The sequence below is a fragment of the Mustela nivalis genome (assembly GCF_964662115.1).
Source record: "Mustela nivalis genome assembly, contig: HAP1_SCAFFOLD_1825, whole genome shotgun sequence".
Classification (NCBI taxonomy): Eukaryota; Metazoa; Chordata; class Mammalia; order Carnivora; family Mustelidae; genus Mustela; species Mustela nivalis.
The window spans coordinates 31-15,878 of record NW_028134839.1 but is presented as its reverse complement, the minus strand read 5'-3'; the positions used below and the strand labels follow the sequence as shown (position 1 = coordinate 15,878).

At 64.1% G+C, this 15,848-nt stretch overlaps 2 gene segments (V, D, J or C); both read right to left on the bottom strand.

The window, feature by feature from the left end:
* LOC309858064 (Ig gamma chain C region-like) overlaps positions 1-13,640 on the bottom strand; it is a 64,883-nt gene extending 51,243 nt beyond the window's left edge. The window contains exons 1-2 of the C gene segment in view: positions 13,608-13,640; positions 11,219-11,513 (exon numbers count right to left, since the gene is read on the bottom strand).
* LOC309858065 (immunoglobulin heavy constant mu-like) lies at positions 873-10,985 on the bottom strand. The segment is given in 7 exons: positions 10,729-10,985; positions 4,679-4,996; positions 4,262-4,600; positions 3,688-4,005; positions 3,255-3,587; positions 1,137-1,252; positions 873-1,051 (listed from the first exon to the last, which is right to left on the bottom strand).
* Positions 13,641-15,848: the final 2,208 nt, after the last annotated feature.

The following is a 15,848-nucleotide window of genomic DNA, read 5'->3' as shown; positions in this document are numbered from 1 at the left end:
CCCCTACTCCCTGGCACGAGAGTCCCCAGCCGCGCACGCACCCCGTGGACCCCTCATCCCGGGAGGCTGGGCCGGGGGGGCTGTGTTACCAGAACGAAGCTGGGGCCTCCCTGTGCCCACCGGGAGCTCACGGGGACCCGTGAGCTGCATCCTGGCCTCCGCCGGTGCCTCCTCCCGGGAGCCCGGCTCACGGCCGTCCTCGCCACTGCCACCCGGATCCCTCAGCCGTGTGGGGTCTGCGCCTCCCCTTCTGCCCCTCCTCCACGCGCTGCCACCCGGACCCTGGTGGCCACAGCTCCACGGCCGGTGGGCAAGCCCCGACGCGAACCCGCGTCCCTTTGCCGCACTCCCCGTCCGCTGGGGCTCCGGGCCGTGGCGCCGCCTGCCCCTCGCATACAGGGACGGGGCCACGCGGAGCCTCCCCGACGCGGCTCCCTGGCAGGCACTCTCCTCCCCGGCTCGCCGACGCTCCTGCTCCCGTCCACATGCCCGCACCGCGCAGCACCGCAGGACGAGTGCCCTGTCCTCGGTCCCACACAGCCCCGCCCCACGAGGGGTGGGACCCGCCTGGGGGGCCGCCAGGCCGGCTGGGCTGGAGACGGGACCGTGCGTGGTGTGGGGACCCAGCGGCAGAGGCCCCTGCTGGTCGCACACAGGGACCGAGCCCGGCCCCCGGTTCCCGCCACGTCCGGGAGGTCAGGCCTGGGACAGGGTGCAGCACCCGTCCTTGAGCAGACGGGACGAGCCGGAGGCGCCGGGTCCCACCGCAGGCCCTTCCCCGGCACGTCCCCTGGCAGGCCTGCGCGCAGACAGGCCTTTCCCACAGGCCCTGGACACACGCGGCCCCCAAGGAGCACAGCAGAGCGGTTCCGTAGGATAAAATAGACACGTTTATTGGAAGGCGACACGTGGGTACACTGCACAGGCCGAGTCTTTGCGCTGGAAGCGGGGTGGGGGGTAGATCTAAGGACGCGCTGACGGGCTCCGCGGGCTGCCCACCCCGGGTCCACGTCCCGGGCCTCTGAAGGTCTCCGCGGGCCGGTCATTTCACCTGTGGACGACAGACGGCGTGAGGTGTTTTCCCGCTGCCCTGGGCTGGGTGCCCCCGCCCCCTCCTGCCCCGGCCCTGCTGTTACCTTGAACAGCGTCACTGTGGTGCTGTAGAAGACGCTGAGGAGGAAGAGGACGATGAAGGTGGACGTCACGGTGTTCAGGTTCTCGAAGTCTTCCTCCTCAGCGCTCACCTCTCCCTCTGCAGGGAACACAGCACAGAGGGTCAGGCCACACGGCAGGGAGGTCCGGCCCCAGAGCTGCCCTTGGGCCTCGGCGAGGCTGCCCCTGGGGTGCCAGGCGGGGTGGGGACAGTAGGAGCAGGTGTGCGTGGCTCCTGACTGGTCCCACAGTCTCCTCGGCACTTGCTTTGGGGGGCCGAGGGCTCCTGGGCTCAGTCGGGAGGCATCGAAGCCAGGCGTGAGCTGGGCCCGGGGAGCCCGAGACGGGTCAGGCGGAGGCAGAACACAGGCTCAGCAGAGCAAGGCCGACCCGAGCACCCTGTGTGGGAGCCGTGGCGGGGCAGAGAGCACAGCAGAGCAACACAGACGCAGGGGTGTGGCTGGGCAGCAGCGGGGGTTGGGGCGCACTGCCAGGGTTGTCGGGGGGGGGGGCGGGGAGAGCCTGGGAGCAGGGCCTTCTGCTGGCTCTGGTCTGGAGAGGGTGCTCTGCCCCTGGCCGCTGAGGCTGGAGAGCCTGGCAGTGGGGACCTGGCGTGTGTCTGGGCCCGAGGGGGAACCACCTCATTTCCTAGTGAGATTCCCACTCGCTGTCTCTCGGTCTTGGAGGGCATGGCCCCTGGGAGACCCCGTGTGGGGCCTGGCCAGCTGTCTGCACTGCCAGGCCTCCGGGACCAAGGGCTCAGATAGGACCCTGAGGCTCCAGGGAGGGCGACCCTGGGGTGGACTACGTGGACAGGCTGAGGACTCTCAACGGGGTCTGGAGCCCACTGGGCCCTTTGGAGCATCTGCAGCTCAGGTTCCCAAGGGTCCCGTGTGCAGGGAGGGTCTCGGAGGCAGCCCAGAGGGGCCCGTGCTGCTGCGGCAGAGGGGGTCCCACTCGGACCCTTGCCCCTTCCCGCCCACCAGGTCTGTACCCCTCACGTCTGCTCCTGGGGCCTCATTCCCACTATTTCCAGGGCTGGGTGTTTGCAGGGGCTCTCCACTCAGACCAGGCCGTCTGCAGTCACCCCTGCAAGGAGAAGCCTCCAGGGACAGCCTCGCTGCCTCTGGGGCCGAGGACCAGGCCCTGGGGCTTTGTCAGAAGCAGCCCGGCCCCGTTCACCTGTGGGCCCTGCCACAGGGGTTCTGCCACCTTCAAGAGCCTGGGCATGGGCAGGGACTTCCCTTGGCCCTAGGCCTGGGAATGGTGGCCGCGGCCAGAGTCCAGACCTTCACGCTGAGACAGAGGGACACGCAGAGCTTGGGCACGAAGCCCGCAGAGAGGGACACGGCGGGACAGGGCAGCGGTTCCCGACAGAGGGACCCCGGGTGTGCAAGGGCTGGCACTGTGTGTGCATACGTGTGCACACGTGTGTGTGTACGTGTCTGTGTCTGCCTGTACGTGAGACGTGTGTCCATGTGTGTGACCGTGTGTGCACGTGTCTGTACGTGCCCGCGTGTGGGTGAGCGAGTACGTGTGTGTGTATGTGCGCCCATGTGCGGCTGTCTGTGTGCGTGTGTATAAACGAGGGTGTGTGTCTCTATGTGTCCACGCGTGTGGGTGTGCGTGCGCACGCGTGTCCGTGTGTCTACATGCAGGTGCGTCCATGTCGGCATCCGCACGCATGCATCATGTCTGTGTGTGCAGGTGTGTGTGTGTCGCACACTCGTGGTCGTGGGAGCAGCTACAGGAGCGGTGAGCGTGGCCTCGGTCTGCAAGGAGCACAGGGGCTTCCAGAGGCTGGGTGGGGGCAGGGACGGTGGAGGAGGCTGGGCTGGGGGCGGGGACAGCGCAGCTGTGGCCCCGGCAGGCGAGAGCATCGCTTACTCAGGAGGAGTGTCTTTTGAATGGATGTTTTTATTTCTGATTTTGATAAAAGGTCACACGTTGCCCCGTTGACAAGGTTAGTGGACACACACACACAGCGAGGGGCCAGCCAGGGGCCGCGGATCCACCGGCCGGGATCCAGCGGCCCAGCGGTCAGTAGCAGGTGCCGGCCGTGTCGGACAAGACCAGGGACACGTTGTAGAGGGTGGGTTTACCGGTGGACTTGTCCACGCTCCGCTCGGTCACCATGTGGGGCAGGACCTCGTGGCCGACTACACAGGTGTAGGTCTCGCCGGCGCTCCAGTCCTCCTCACTCACGGTCAGGGTGCTGTGCACAAAGTAGAGGCCGGGGGCTTGCGGCTCGGGCATCGGAGCACTGGTCACGTAGGTGTTGGGGGGCACGGGCTGCCCCTTCTGCAGCCATTGCACAAACACGTCTGGGGGAGAGAAGCCCGTCACCAGGCAGGTGACCGAGGCTGACTCCCGCAGGCTCAGCTGCTCCCGGCTTGGCGGCAGGACGTACACAGACGGCATGTGCTTGGGGACCCCTGTGGGAGGAAAGACGGGATGAGCTCGGGCCGGGGCCGCTGGGGAGAGACCCTCAGAGGCCACGGGAGAGTCCCGCGGCAGAGGGGGCGCGGGCCCTACCCTTGGGCCTGGAGATGGTCTTCTTCAGTGGCGAGGGCAGGTCCGTGTGGGTCACCGTGCAGGTGAACTGCTCCCCTGACTCCCAGTCCTCCACACAGACCGTGGCCTCCCCCATGGCGCTGAAGGTGATGTTGGGGTGGCTCTCAGAGATGTTGGTGTGCGTTTTCAGAGGCTCGCCGTTCTGGCGTGTCCAGGTGATGGTCAGGCTGTCGTAGGTGCCCAGGTCTGTGACCAGGCAGGACAGCTTGGCCGACTTGGTGAGGAAGATGCTGGCAAAGGACGGGGGGATGGTGAAGACTCTGATGCCCACGGCTGGGTCTAGGGCAGGAGAGAGTTTGTGTCAGCGACCGGCCGGACGTGCGGCCGGGCGGAGGCGGGGATCGTCACCAAAGAGCACAGGATCGCTGAGCCGTCCTGAGCCCCAGGGGCCTATGGGGGAGGAACGCTGGGCCCCTGCCTCCCAGCCCTTGGCCGCTCCGGGAAGCCAAGGCTCGGGGAGTGGCCGGCCTGAGCGGACGCCCGCGCACGTGAGGGACCCCACGCCCAAGGGGCCGCCCCGGGGCCAAGCACTCACTGGAGGTGCACACGGAGGACACGTTCCTCTCGGAGGTCACGCCGCTGTGCTCCACTTGGCAGGTGAACACGCTCTGGCTGAGCCAGGCACTCTCGGTGATGGTCAGCGTGCTGAGCACTCTGTAGGTCACTGTCCCTGACACTTTCCCGTCGGCCTCCACCTTGCCAGTGTCGATGCCGGACGCGAGCGGCTTTCCGTCACGAAACCAGGACACGGAGATCTGCTTGGGGCTGAAGCCCCTGGCCTGGCACAGGAGCTGGGACGTGCGCTGGCCGTTGCCAGAGAAGGCGTCGCGGGGCGGGATGAAGACGGTCACGTTGGGGGGCAGTTCTACGGCCGCTGCTGGGAGGGAACCAGGCGTCAGCCCCCTGGCCTCCCCCTGCCCGCCCCGCCGCGGGAGGAGGGCCCGGCTCTCACCTGGGAAGGGCACGTGCACGGACTTGTTACCCTTCGTGTGCTTGACCTTGCAGGTGAGGTAGTCCTCGGAGCCCTGGAGGACGTCGACGGACGGCAGGAACACCTGGGAGGTGGCCACGTACTTGCCCTCTCTCAGAACCGACGGGAAGTACTTGACGTTCTGCCTGCTGACCTCACTGTCGTTCTTGTAGGTCCAGGAGAAGGTGACGGTGTCGGGCAGGAAGTCCCCGGCCAGACAGCCCATGGCCACCAGGGTCTCATCGGACTGGAAACTCTCACAGGTGATGAGGGGGAAGAGGTTTGGAGGGGATGGGTTCTCTGAGGACCACAGAGGGACAGGAGGTGAGTGAGACGGTGTCTTCTCCCTACACTCCGCCAGGCGGGCCAGAGCCAGCCCCGTGGCCCCCTCATCCCACTGCCACAAGGGCTGGCCTCACAGCCTTCCCAGCCTTGACCAACAGGGCAGCGGGCGGCTGGGCTGAGGCCGAGTCCAGCTGCAAAGGGGAGGTTCAATGCCCCCCACCCAGCTGCAGAAGCCGAGCTCTGGACTTGTGGGAAGCTGGGGTCTCCGTGGCCTCGCGAGCACTCTGGTACCCTGGCTCCCGGCTCCAGATGGCTGGGCCAGGGGTGCTTTCCCTCCGAGACACGGGAGCCAGACTGCTGTGCTCAGCCCCAAGCCCCACGAGCCGTCTGTGATGCAGACAGCATGGAGGGGAGCCCCCTGGCCAGTGCGGCTAGGGTCAGGGGATGGTGAGTATGTGACAACTTAGCCCCGCACGTGGCCCATTGCAGGTGAATCCAGCCCAAACTAGGACATCAAGCTCTACTGAGCCAAGACAGCTCAGCCACTCCATTTTGGCTGGACCAGCTCAGTGACCCTGTTTAATCAACTCAATGTACCCAGCCTGGTCCAGCTCCGCCACCTCAGCTCAGCCCAGCCCAGCCCAGCCCAGCCCAGTCCAGCCCAGCTCAGCTCAGACCAGCTCAGACCAGCTCAGCCCAGCTCAGCCTAGCCCAGCTCAGTCCAGCTCAGACCAGCTCAGACCAGCTCAGCCCAGCTCAGCCTAGCCCAGCTCAGTCCAGCTCAGCCCAGCTCAGCCCAGCTCAGCCCAGCCCAGCCCAGCTCAGCCCAGCCCAGCTCAGCTCAGTCCAGCCCAGCCCAGCTCAGCCCAGCCCAGCCCAGCTCAGCTCAGCTCAGCCCAGCCCAGCTCAGCTCAGCTCAGCCCAGCCCAGCTCAGTCCAGCCCAGCTCAGTCCAGCTCAGCTCAGCCCAGCTCAGTCCAGCCCAGCTCAGTCCAGCCCAGCTCAGCCCAGCTCAGTCCAGTCCAGCCCAGCTCAGCTCAGCCCAGCCCAGCCCAGTCCAGCCCAGCTCAGCTCAGCCCAGCCCAGCTCAGCCCAGCCCAGCTCAGTCCAGCTCAGCCCAGCCCAGCTCAGTCCAGCCCAGCTCAGCTCAGTCTAGCCCAGCCCAGCCCAGCCCAGCTTAGCACAGCTTAGCTCAGCTCAGCCCAACCCAGCTCAGTCCAGCTCAGGTCAGCTCAGTCCAGCCCAGCTCAGTCCAGCTCAGCCCAGCCCAGCTCAGTTCAGCTCAGCCCAGCCCAGCTCAGCCCAGTTCAGCTTAGCCCAGCTCAGCCCAGCTCAGTCCAGCTCAGCTCAGCCCAGCTCAGCTCAGCCTAGCTCAATCTAGTCCAGCTCAGCTCAGTCCAGCCCAGCTCAGGTCAGCTCAGCCCAGCTCAGCTCAGCCCAGCCCAGCTCAGCTCAGCCCAGCCCAGCCCAGCTCAGCTCAGCCCAGCTCAGTCCAGCTCAGTCCAGCTCAGACCAGCTCAGTCCAGCCCAGCTCAGTCCAGCTCAGCTCAGGTCAGCTCAGTCCAGCCCAGCTCAGCCCAGCTCAGCTCAGGTCAGCTCAGTCCAGCTCAGCTCAGCTCAGCCCAGCCCAGCTCAGCTTAGCCCAGCTCAGTCCAGCCCAGCCCAGCTCAGCCCAGCCCAGCTCAGTCCAGCTCAGTCCAGCTCAGCCCAGCTCAGCTCAGCCCAGCTCAGTCTAGTCCAGCTCAGCTCAGTCCAGCCCAGCTCAGGTCAGCTCAGCCCAGCTCAGCTCAGCCCAGCCCAGCTCAGCTCAGCCCAGCCCAGCCCAGCTCAGCTCAGCCCAGCTCAGTCCAGTTCAGTCCAGCTCAGACCAGCTCAGTCCAGCTCAGCTCAGTCCAGCCCAGCTCAGTCCAGCTCAGCTCAGCCCAGCTCAGCTCAGGTCAGCTCAGCCCAGCCCAGCTCAGCCCAGCTCAGCTTAGCCCAGCTCAGTCCAGCCCAGCCCAGCTCAGCCCAGCCCAGCTCAGTCCAGCTCAGTCCAGCTCAGACCAGCCCAGCTCAGCTCAGCCCAGCTCAGCCCAGCCCAGCTCAGTCCAGCTCAGACTAGCCCACCTCAGCTCAGCCTAGCTCAATCTAGTCCAGCTCAGCTCAGCCCAGCCCAGCTCAGCTTAGCCCAGCTCAGCCCAGCTCAGCTCAGTCCAGCTCAGCCCAGCTCAGCTCAGCCCAGCTCAGTCCAGCTCAGTCCAGCTCAGACCAGCTCAGTCCAGCTCAGTCCAGCCCAGCCCAGCTCAGCTCAGCTCAGCCCAGCCCAGCCCAGCCCAGCTCAACCCAGCCCAGCCCAGCCCAGCTCAGCTCAGCCCAGCTCAGTCCAGCCCAGCTCAGCTCAGCCCAGCTCAGCTCAGCCCAGCTCAGCTCAACCCAGCTCAGCCCAGAAGTGCCAGTTCAATCTGGCTTAGTCAAGCCAGATTGACTGCTTTGGCCAGCCCAGTGTAGTCCTGGGTCCTGCATTCCCGGAAAGTCCGGTCTCGGGACAGGCTAGAAAATTTTAGAGCTCCGGATCTGCGTGCTTCCAGCTAAAGCCAGCTCACTCAGGAATCCAATCCTGATGGGCCTGGCTCTGGGTCTGCAACTTCTGGTGCTTCGCCCTGCCTGTTCCACGTTTGTGTGTCCTTGTGGATTTTCCACTAGGACCCCCTATTTGGTTGTGATCCCAGGCTGAGCCAGCTCTTGGTGCCCAAGCACTGGCAGTCACTCCGTCAGTGTCCTGGGTAAAAAGCTTCCTGGTCAGTTAAGATTCACCAGGACACGTTGCAAGGATGGAGGAGGGTTCACTGTCCGCGGTGGAAAGCCTGTGTCCCTGCTCCAGAGCAGGGAGTGCTGCTTCTGGGCTGAGAGAGGGGCGCTCGGTGCTGCCCGACTGGCCTGCACCCTCCTGGGCACTTGCCTGAGCTGACCTCCTGCCTTCAGAGTCTAAAGTAGGCCCCCCACTTCAGCTAAGTTCCCTCTAAATAAAAATCATCATTACATAGGCCAGAAACAAGTCTTCGCTGAATCTGCACTGTCAGAAAGCCCCTCGCAGCGGTGGCCGGTGGCCCCACACCCAGGGCCACGTTTACAACCAAAAGCCTAAGTGGGACTCCCGTGCTTGATCGTCTGAGCCGTAGGGATCCACAGCCAAGAAGCCTCGGGGAGCCCTTCCAGCTGTGTCCTTCGGAGAAAGGCAGGCGGAGAGCTGGGACCCATACAAATGACCCTCATGGTTTCACTGAGCCTGAGTCTCCCGCCCAGAAGCCAAACAGGAAATACGAGCTTCTCTCTTACCAGCTGGGCTCCCTGGTCACTTGTGGGGGTCTTGGGAGAATTCCTCCAAATCCATTAAAATCGGGTGGTTGCTGCACAGGCGGTTGGCCTGGCGGCAGAAGCCACGAGTGCCTGTCCCCAGCCACGGCGGGCTGGGGGGCCCCATCGGCGCGGGAGAGTTCCTTTCTGAGCCGAGACCTGACGGGGCTTCCTCTTAGTCCAACAAGAACGCGCTTCACTGAAACCACTCAGGACAATCACTCGTTTCCTCTAAAATTTGTCGCCAAAGGAATGCTTGAAAACAGGTCTGCGAACAGGCGGCCAGGAAGGTCGCCTCCTCAGCGTACCTCCGCGCCTCTCCCTCACAAAGAGAAAGTCTTAGAACACGGACACAGAGTTCGCAAAACCCTGCTTCGGGGCACCGGAGGGCGGTTTGGGGTCAACGACCAGGAACCACTGATTCAGAAAACCCCACAGGAACAGGAACGCGCTGCAAACCGTCCCTGAGACCAGCGGAAGGTCCTCAACGTCTTACTTTGGAAATGAGTGTAATTCAGACGTTGGTGAGCCCAGACGGAGAGATTAAATTCGGAAAGTCAGAAAAAGAAGCCTCTGGGCTCCTGCCAGCCTCTCGGGCTTATTTTAGAAAATGCAAATCATGCAGGTGTTGTTTTGCAGGAGGCCGAGCTGGCCCTGGGGCTGGGCAAAACCACCCGAAAACCACTTCTGCTAACCACAAACTATGAATTTGCAAGTGTGTTTTCTTGCTTCCTAAAATAGACGGTCCCAGAGACCTGCTTCCTGCCACCTGCCCCGGCCAGGCCCTGCCCCCACCGGCACGGCCCGCCGCTTCCTGCCGCTTCCTGAATCGCTGAATTAAACAAAAAAATAAACTTCATTGATCATCGTCAAAACTCAGCTGTGGCGGGGGCCGCCTTCTCGTATCGACTCCAGAAAGATAAGATTCTGGCACGTTAATGGCCTGATACAACTAAAAAGTCTAATACACTTGAAAATCTCCGACATTTTAAAGTCACCATTGTTTAGCGATTTCTCGCAGGAGAAAAGAAACCCTTCAAGGACGTCCTGCCCATCCATGTTGCGAGCGCATTCGCTTAGCAGGGACAAGCCATGGTCCCCTGCGGGCCGACCGCGCAGAGCCCAGCTCCCTGGGCCCCAGACCTGCCCCTCAGTGTCCCTCCCTGCCCGGACGGCTCTGTCCCAGACCAGGAATCCTAAACAGCCTAGCCCCGAACCGCACTCCTGGTTCCCAGCACAGTCTCCCACGACCCGTAGCCCTCTCCTCTCCTGCACACACAGCCGGCCGTGCACGGTCCTAGCTGACCCCAGGATTCTAAGCGCCCGGTGGCCCTGCGGCCGTGGGAGTCCCGGCCCACAGTGGCCGGCCCAGCCTCCAGCCCCCTCTTCAGGGGCTCAGGTCCTGCACGGGGCCTGCCGGCAGGATTCTAGTTTTAGAACGGCACTGGAAAATCAAGAGGCGCGGAAGTCCCCAGATCACCTGGTCCTCGTCCCCTCCCGGCCAGCCTGCCCCTGGGGGGCCTGTCCCACGGACTGGCCATCGGTGCCCAGAAAACCCCACAGAAAGGAGCAGAAAATAAAGGCCATCGCAGGGCCAGTCTTACCTGAGGACACGGTGACCGAGGTCCCCTGGCCCCAGTAGTCCATAGCATAGTAGTCACAGTGGTGAATTCGCCGTCCGCACACCACCAAAACCCCGGGGGCCTGGCCCGGCCTCGCCCTGACTCAGGCTGGCACGGTCTCCGGACCCCACAGAAGCCAATCATCCAAGTCACCCCCCACTGCCCCTGAGACCCCAGAGAAGCCAGGGCACTGAGCACCTGGGCCGCCCGGCTACAAGCCCCTAACTGGGACTCCGAGGTCCAGTCTGCCCCAAGGGCCACAGCCGCAGAGACCCCGATTCCACTGATTGCCCCACAGTCGCCGTGGCCCCCAAAACTACGTGGACAGACCAGCCAAAGGAGCCGCCTTGCCTCTGAGTGCAGCCGTCCGCAGGGCAGGGTGGTCACCAGGCCCCCGTTCCTGTCCCCATCCTGGCCTCCAGAAACCCCAACAGCCTGATCCCCCCAAGTGCGGCCAAAGTGGGGAGGCTGAGGACCCACCTGAGGACACGGTGACCAGGGTCCCCTGGCCCCAGTAGTCAAGCCAGTTGTCACAATGTGACAATTGTGCAGGAAATCTGGACAAGAAGTCGGGCCTGGCAGAGCCTCCGACCTCAAACCCCGGCCGGTGGGGCCGACAGGGCAGCCCAGGAGGCAAGGGAGGCTGAGTGCCAGGATGGCGGGTTGCCGCCGGCCGCCGGCCCCTTCCCTTCCCCTGGTCCTCCAGATGCCAGACCCAGACAGCCTCATTTTCTCCCCCAAATGCAGCAAAAAGCCCCAGAGAGAGAGAGGAGAGAGGGCTGGAAGGACTCACCTGAGGAGACGGTGACCAGGGTCCCCTGGCCCCAGTACTCAAAGTAGTCACATTGCCAAAGGCCCCGTCAAGGGGTGTACAAAAACCTCGGCCCCGCCTGGCCGCCCGGCCACAGTGGACGCACCCCAGACGCGGAGCCTGCTCTGCCAGCCCCGCTCTCCACCCCACAGAGAGGCCCCCCAGAGTCGCAGAGGCAGCCCTCACTAGACTGGGCCCCACAGACCCCGGGGGTCTCGGGAACCTTCAGCTCCGGGGCTGGAACGAAGGGCCAGAGGGAAGCCGTCTTACCTGAGGACATGGGGACCAGGGTCCCCTGGCCCCAGGAACCAAAAGCGTCGCACAGGGACACAGTCCCTGCTTCTCCCCCAACAGAGACCCTCCCGGCCCACACCGTCCACCTCGGAGCCTGAGGACGCAGCCCACGCCGCCGGCTCCCCTGCCCCCAGATGGACCCCCAGGGCCAGAGCGAGGCAGGAAGGGTTGCAGTTACCTGAGGAGACGGTCACCAGGGTGCCCTGGCCCCAGACGTCCAAGTAGTCATGGCCACACTGGTGCAGCTGCCCAGCCGCTGCACACAGAAAGCAGGCCCCACGCTTCCCCTTCCCATCAACGCCTGAGCCCGGGGCGTCTGTCTGCCTGGCCCTCAGCTCGGTTGCCACCCAGGGGCTCTGCCAGCTCTGAGTCCAGTCCCCACGGGGCTGGGATCCAGTGGGGACCTTGCGGTCCCGTAGGGCCCCAGGCTGGACCTTGGGCTCAGAGCTGCGGCCAGACCCAGGTGCCTGGCCCTGTGCCCACAGAGCTGCTGCCACGGAGACTCACCTGAGGAGATGGTGACCAGGGAGCCTTGGCCCCAGTAAACCAAATCCCAGAAGCACAGTCTCTGCCCAGCTGCGCCTCCCAGACAAAGACCCACTTGACCTCCTAGTGCCCCTGACACCCCCTACCCCCGCCACGCCGTGGAGACAGCAGCACGCTTGCCCTGAGTGTGGGTAGCAGACGCAGCCGAGGAGACAGTGACCGGTGCGCACCGGCCCCAGGGGCCCGCGTAAGCATCTGCACAGTGCGCTGGGCTGTGCTGGGGCCCACAGAACCCCCCCGCCCAGCCAAGGTCCCCAGGGAGCCGCAGGGGCCGGAAAGCCTGCTGTCTGCTGGAAGAATGGCCCGCCCCGTGCCCCCGCCCCGTCCCTCCTGCCCCCAGAGCGCTGGGCCTGCATTTGATGTCCCTCCGGCACCTGACTCGCGTTGGTCCTGAGGTCACGGTCTCCCGCACAGCCTTGCGAGGGCCGTCACTACTCGGGGCCCAGGGTGGTGCGCCCTGCCCGGCCCCGACCAAGCGCCCACCCCCTCCCCTGGTATCCAGGCTGCTGCGCACACCACGCCTCCTCCAGCCTGTCGATGACCCAGGCCGTCCCCGTGGTCACGTCCTGTCCCCTTGCAAAGTCCCTTTGCCTTCTGAGGCGGCTAAGCACCCCTCCCCCAGGTTTCTTGGGCTGCCCCCGCCCTGCCGCCTGGCGGGTGTGCTGGGACCCGGAGGGCCCCCCTCCGCTGCTGGAGTGCTCCCCTGCGGGGTTTCTGTAGGGTTGTGAATCACTGTGGCCCCAGTTAGCACTGTGGTTCCTGGCTCAGCCAAAACCCCAAGGACCGTACGGCAGGAGGGGGAGGGGACCACAGACCCCCGTCATTGTCCTCCCGTCGTTCCTGACGCAGCGGCAGACAAGTGGCCAGCAGTAACAATAACAGAATATTAGACGCCTTCCTGTGTCTGTTTTCCTTTTATCTTTCAGAAATAAGAGTAGACCCAGGGCTGTGCCCACAGGCCACCTGCCTCCTAGACATGTGGTCTGAGAAGGCCGCTGGCTGCCGCAGGCAGGGCCACACAGAGGTCCATGGCCAATCCCCAGCTGGGCGCCGGAGGGCTGCCTGAGGCTCGGCCGATGAGGCCACCTTCCCTCTGGCCACATCTGCGGACCCAAGGGCGGCTCCCTTGGGAACTCTGCCTGTTCACTGTCCCCATGAACAGGCTGCTGGGGCCCAGGGCTGTGCCGGTTGGCTGGAGCTGTGGGTCCTGGAGGAGGGTTCCCAGCTCTGCACGTCCGCGGCTGGGGGTGGGCTCAGGGGGCAGGGCACGACGGTCCACAGGGGCCGCGTCTCCCCCTGTGGGGCTGCTCTCCCCTGACTGCTTGTGTCAGACCTGGGCTGGGCGCTGGGACCCACAGGTTCACCGGCTGTGGCCTTCAGGGGGGCAGAGACCCACACGGGCTCCCACAGCGGGCGTGAGAGTGGCAGAGGCGCGGATGCAGGGGCAACTGCTCGGGGCAGGGATGCGGCCGGGGGCAGGGAGGGACTGATGGCGCCCTGGGGCTCGCTGGTGGAGCGGGTGGGTGAAGAGGGTGTTGGAAGTCTGTGTGTGTGTGTGTGTGTGTGTGTGTGTGTGTGTGATGCCAGGCAGAGGGTCAGCCGAAGCCAAGACCACAGGCTGGCGGTGTGTCTGGAGAGGAGGCCACGTGGCTCGGATTCCAACATGTCCCATGTGCCCCTCGAAGAGGCTTGTGTCTGGGCTTGGTTTAGAGTCTCTTTCTGGAAAGTTCTGTCTACTATGGTGTGGAGGATGGGTCTAGGCCGGCCTGGGGGCACCAGGAGCAGGAGGTCTGGGAGGGTTAGGGAGCCCTTGGGGTGGCAGGTCTGTCACGGGGGCTCCTGTGGGAGGGGTTAGGGAGAGCAGGGCAGACTGTCTGAGGTGGCCTCCCAGGATTGGGGACCAAGGTGCCTGATCTTGGGGAAAAGGGGAGAAGCTGGGGAGTGCCATGCAGGGGCAGTGAGGGGTGCAGCTGGTCATGTCAGCCTCCGGCAGGTGGACACGAGGTGCTGGGGAGACCCGCCATGATGCTGGGGCTCAGGACCTCTCCAGGCATGGTTGGTCACCAGCCCATGCACAGTATCTGGGTCTGGAGCGGGGAGGGACAAGCCTGAGTTCACTGTGGGGGTGCCCTGTGTAAGGGCAGACTAGCGCAATGGCCCCGCGTTACCTGTGGCGGATGCAGGTGGGGGAAGAGAGGCAGGGTGAGGTGCCGAGAGCCCCTGGGAGGCTCTGGGAGGAGGTGCTCCTGTGGTTGGCCCTGGGGCTGGGGCAGGACCTGGGGCTGGGGGCAGAGCAGGTGGAGGAGCGGTCACAGCCTGTGGTCCCTCCCCACCCCCATGCCTGGGCCTCCAGAGCCTGCCCTCCAGGGCCCAAGGAGGAGGGGCTCCTGCCTGGCAGGAGGGCTTCCTCCAGGACTGCCCCCCCCCCCCCCCCCCCCAGGGAACGAAGGGTAAGGTGTGCTGTGGCCCTTCAGGAAGCACCTGCTCTGGGGGTCTGGGCCGTCAGCTCCTGGCTGGGGAAGGAAGGCGCCTTCCCTGCCATGCAGCTCTGTTCCTTCAGCTCCCAGGCCCAGACCCGTGCCTGCCTCTTCACCACGGCAGAGACCCAGTCAGGCCGCAGCACTCTCTGGCCTGCAGAGGACCCAGCCCAGCACCTGCAGGCCAGGGAGTCCTATCGGGCCCCCGTGGAGGATAAGACCTAACCTTGGCAGAGCTCATGGGCCTTCCACAGAGACCTCCGCCCTGCCATCCCTGGTTCTTCCTGGAGATGCTGTGTGGAGTCTGGATCAGGGCAGCCATTCTGGGTCCAGAGCCTGTAAGCCATGTGTCTGGCTGTGCTCGTACCCAGGCCGGGCTGTGCAGCATCCCGTGGGCCAGTTCTGGGAGCCTGACCCTGCCCTCCTGGGAAAGGACATGGGGGTTACAGGTGTGCGCCCCAGCAAGTGCCAGTGTGGTATCTGGATCAGTGTAACGGGGCGGCTGGGACTGGGGTCAGTGGTGGACATTCCAGCCTCTGCCCACAGCTACAGGCGCCCGGGGCCCTACCCTTCCCGGAACGGTGACTAGGACGGTGACTCGCTTACTTAGCTGCCCTGAATAAGACTCGGAGCCGAGCTGAATTCTAAACCCCTGTGACAGGTGGGGAGGGCACTCTGTCAGTCAGGACATGTCCAGGCAATCGCTTCTGAAAATGACTGGTGAGCGAGGAGTGGCTAGTGTGGGGCCGTGAGGTCCTTCCAGGCCTGCAGTGCTGCTATGTTTCGGTGAGCTAATCACACTCCTGGGTGATGCACCCCTAAAATCGGGCACAGTGGTAGACCAGATGGCCGGAATGCAGGTGCGCTCTGGCAAGTTCTGGGAGCATTCATCACACTCCTGGGGGAGAAGCTTCCTATCTGAGACTTGATCTCTGATGGCCTCTGCCATGCGGAGCTGGTTCCTGAGCACGTGACTCCAGAAGGGAGGTCCTAGAGGACAAAACCACGAGCAACATCTTCTTGCTTCATCTCTCAGGCTGGAAAGAGCAAGTCGTTGCTGTTGCCGACAAACCAGCAGTTGTGAGAAGCCACCAAAAGGAATAGAAAGGAATAAGAAACAGGATTGCCCTCCTCTGAGACCCTATGACATGAGCAAAAAGGAGTAAAAACCAGACAAATAGGTGGGAGCTTACAAATAAATGTGAAGAACAATGGGAGGGGACACAAGTCCTGCTCTGGAAAGGACAGAAGATCCAGTGGATCCTGGTCAGTCCCCCGATCGTGCAGCCCAGACAGGTGGTGGTGGGGTTAACAAAGCCGTGAGAAGGCAGCTCATATGTCGCCACATGCCTGAGAGAAGGGCCTGGCCGGGGCGGTCATCATGCTCTATGGGACAGAGCACCTTCAGTGCACACGACAAAGGGTTGGCAATAGGGTAGACAGGGCTGACGTTGGACTCCTCACTGAGTGAGGAGTCAGGACGGGAACTTACCCAGCCACTGAGGGTATGGGGTATTGGGCAGGTATCTCTGTGAAGGCCATTCCTTCATGGCAGGGGAGGGGCTGCCCCCGTCATTGGTACCTGAAGCAGGAGGGACGGGCAGGAGCTAACGTGCATTCATTGCCATTCTGGCTTTTTGCACAAGAAGGGAAGCCCCAGCTTCTTCAGCAGCTCCTTGTCCTGAGTGAATCCTGTGTCCATCTTGGGCCTCCCTGCTGCTCTCGTCCCCTGGAGCTGGGAGCACTCTCATTTCACTGGGGTTTAAGGACCATACACTGCTGGAC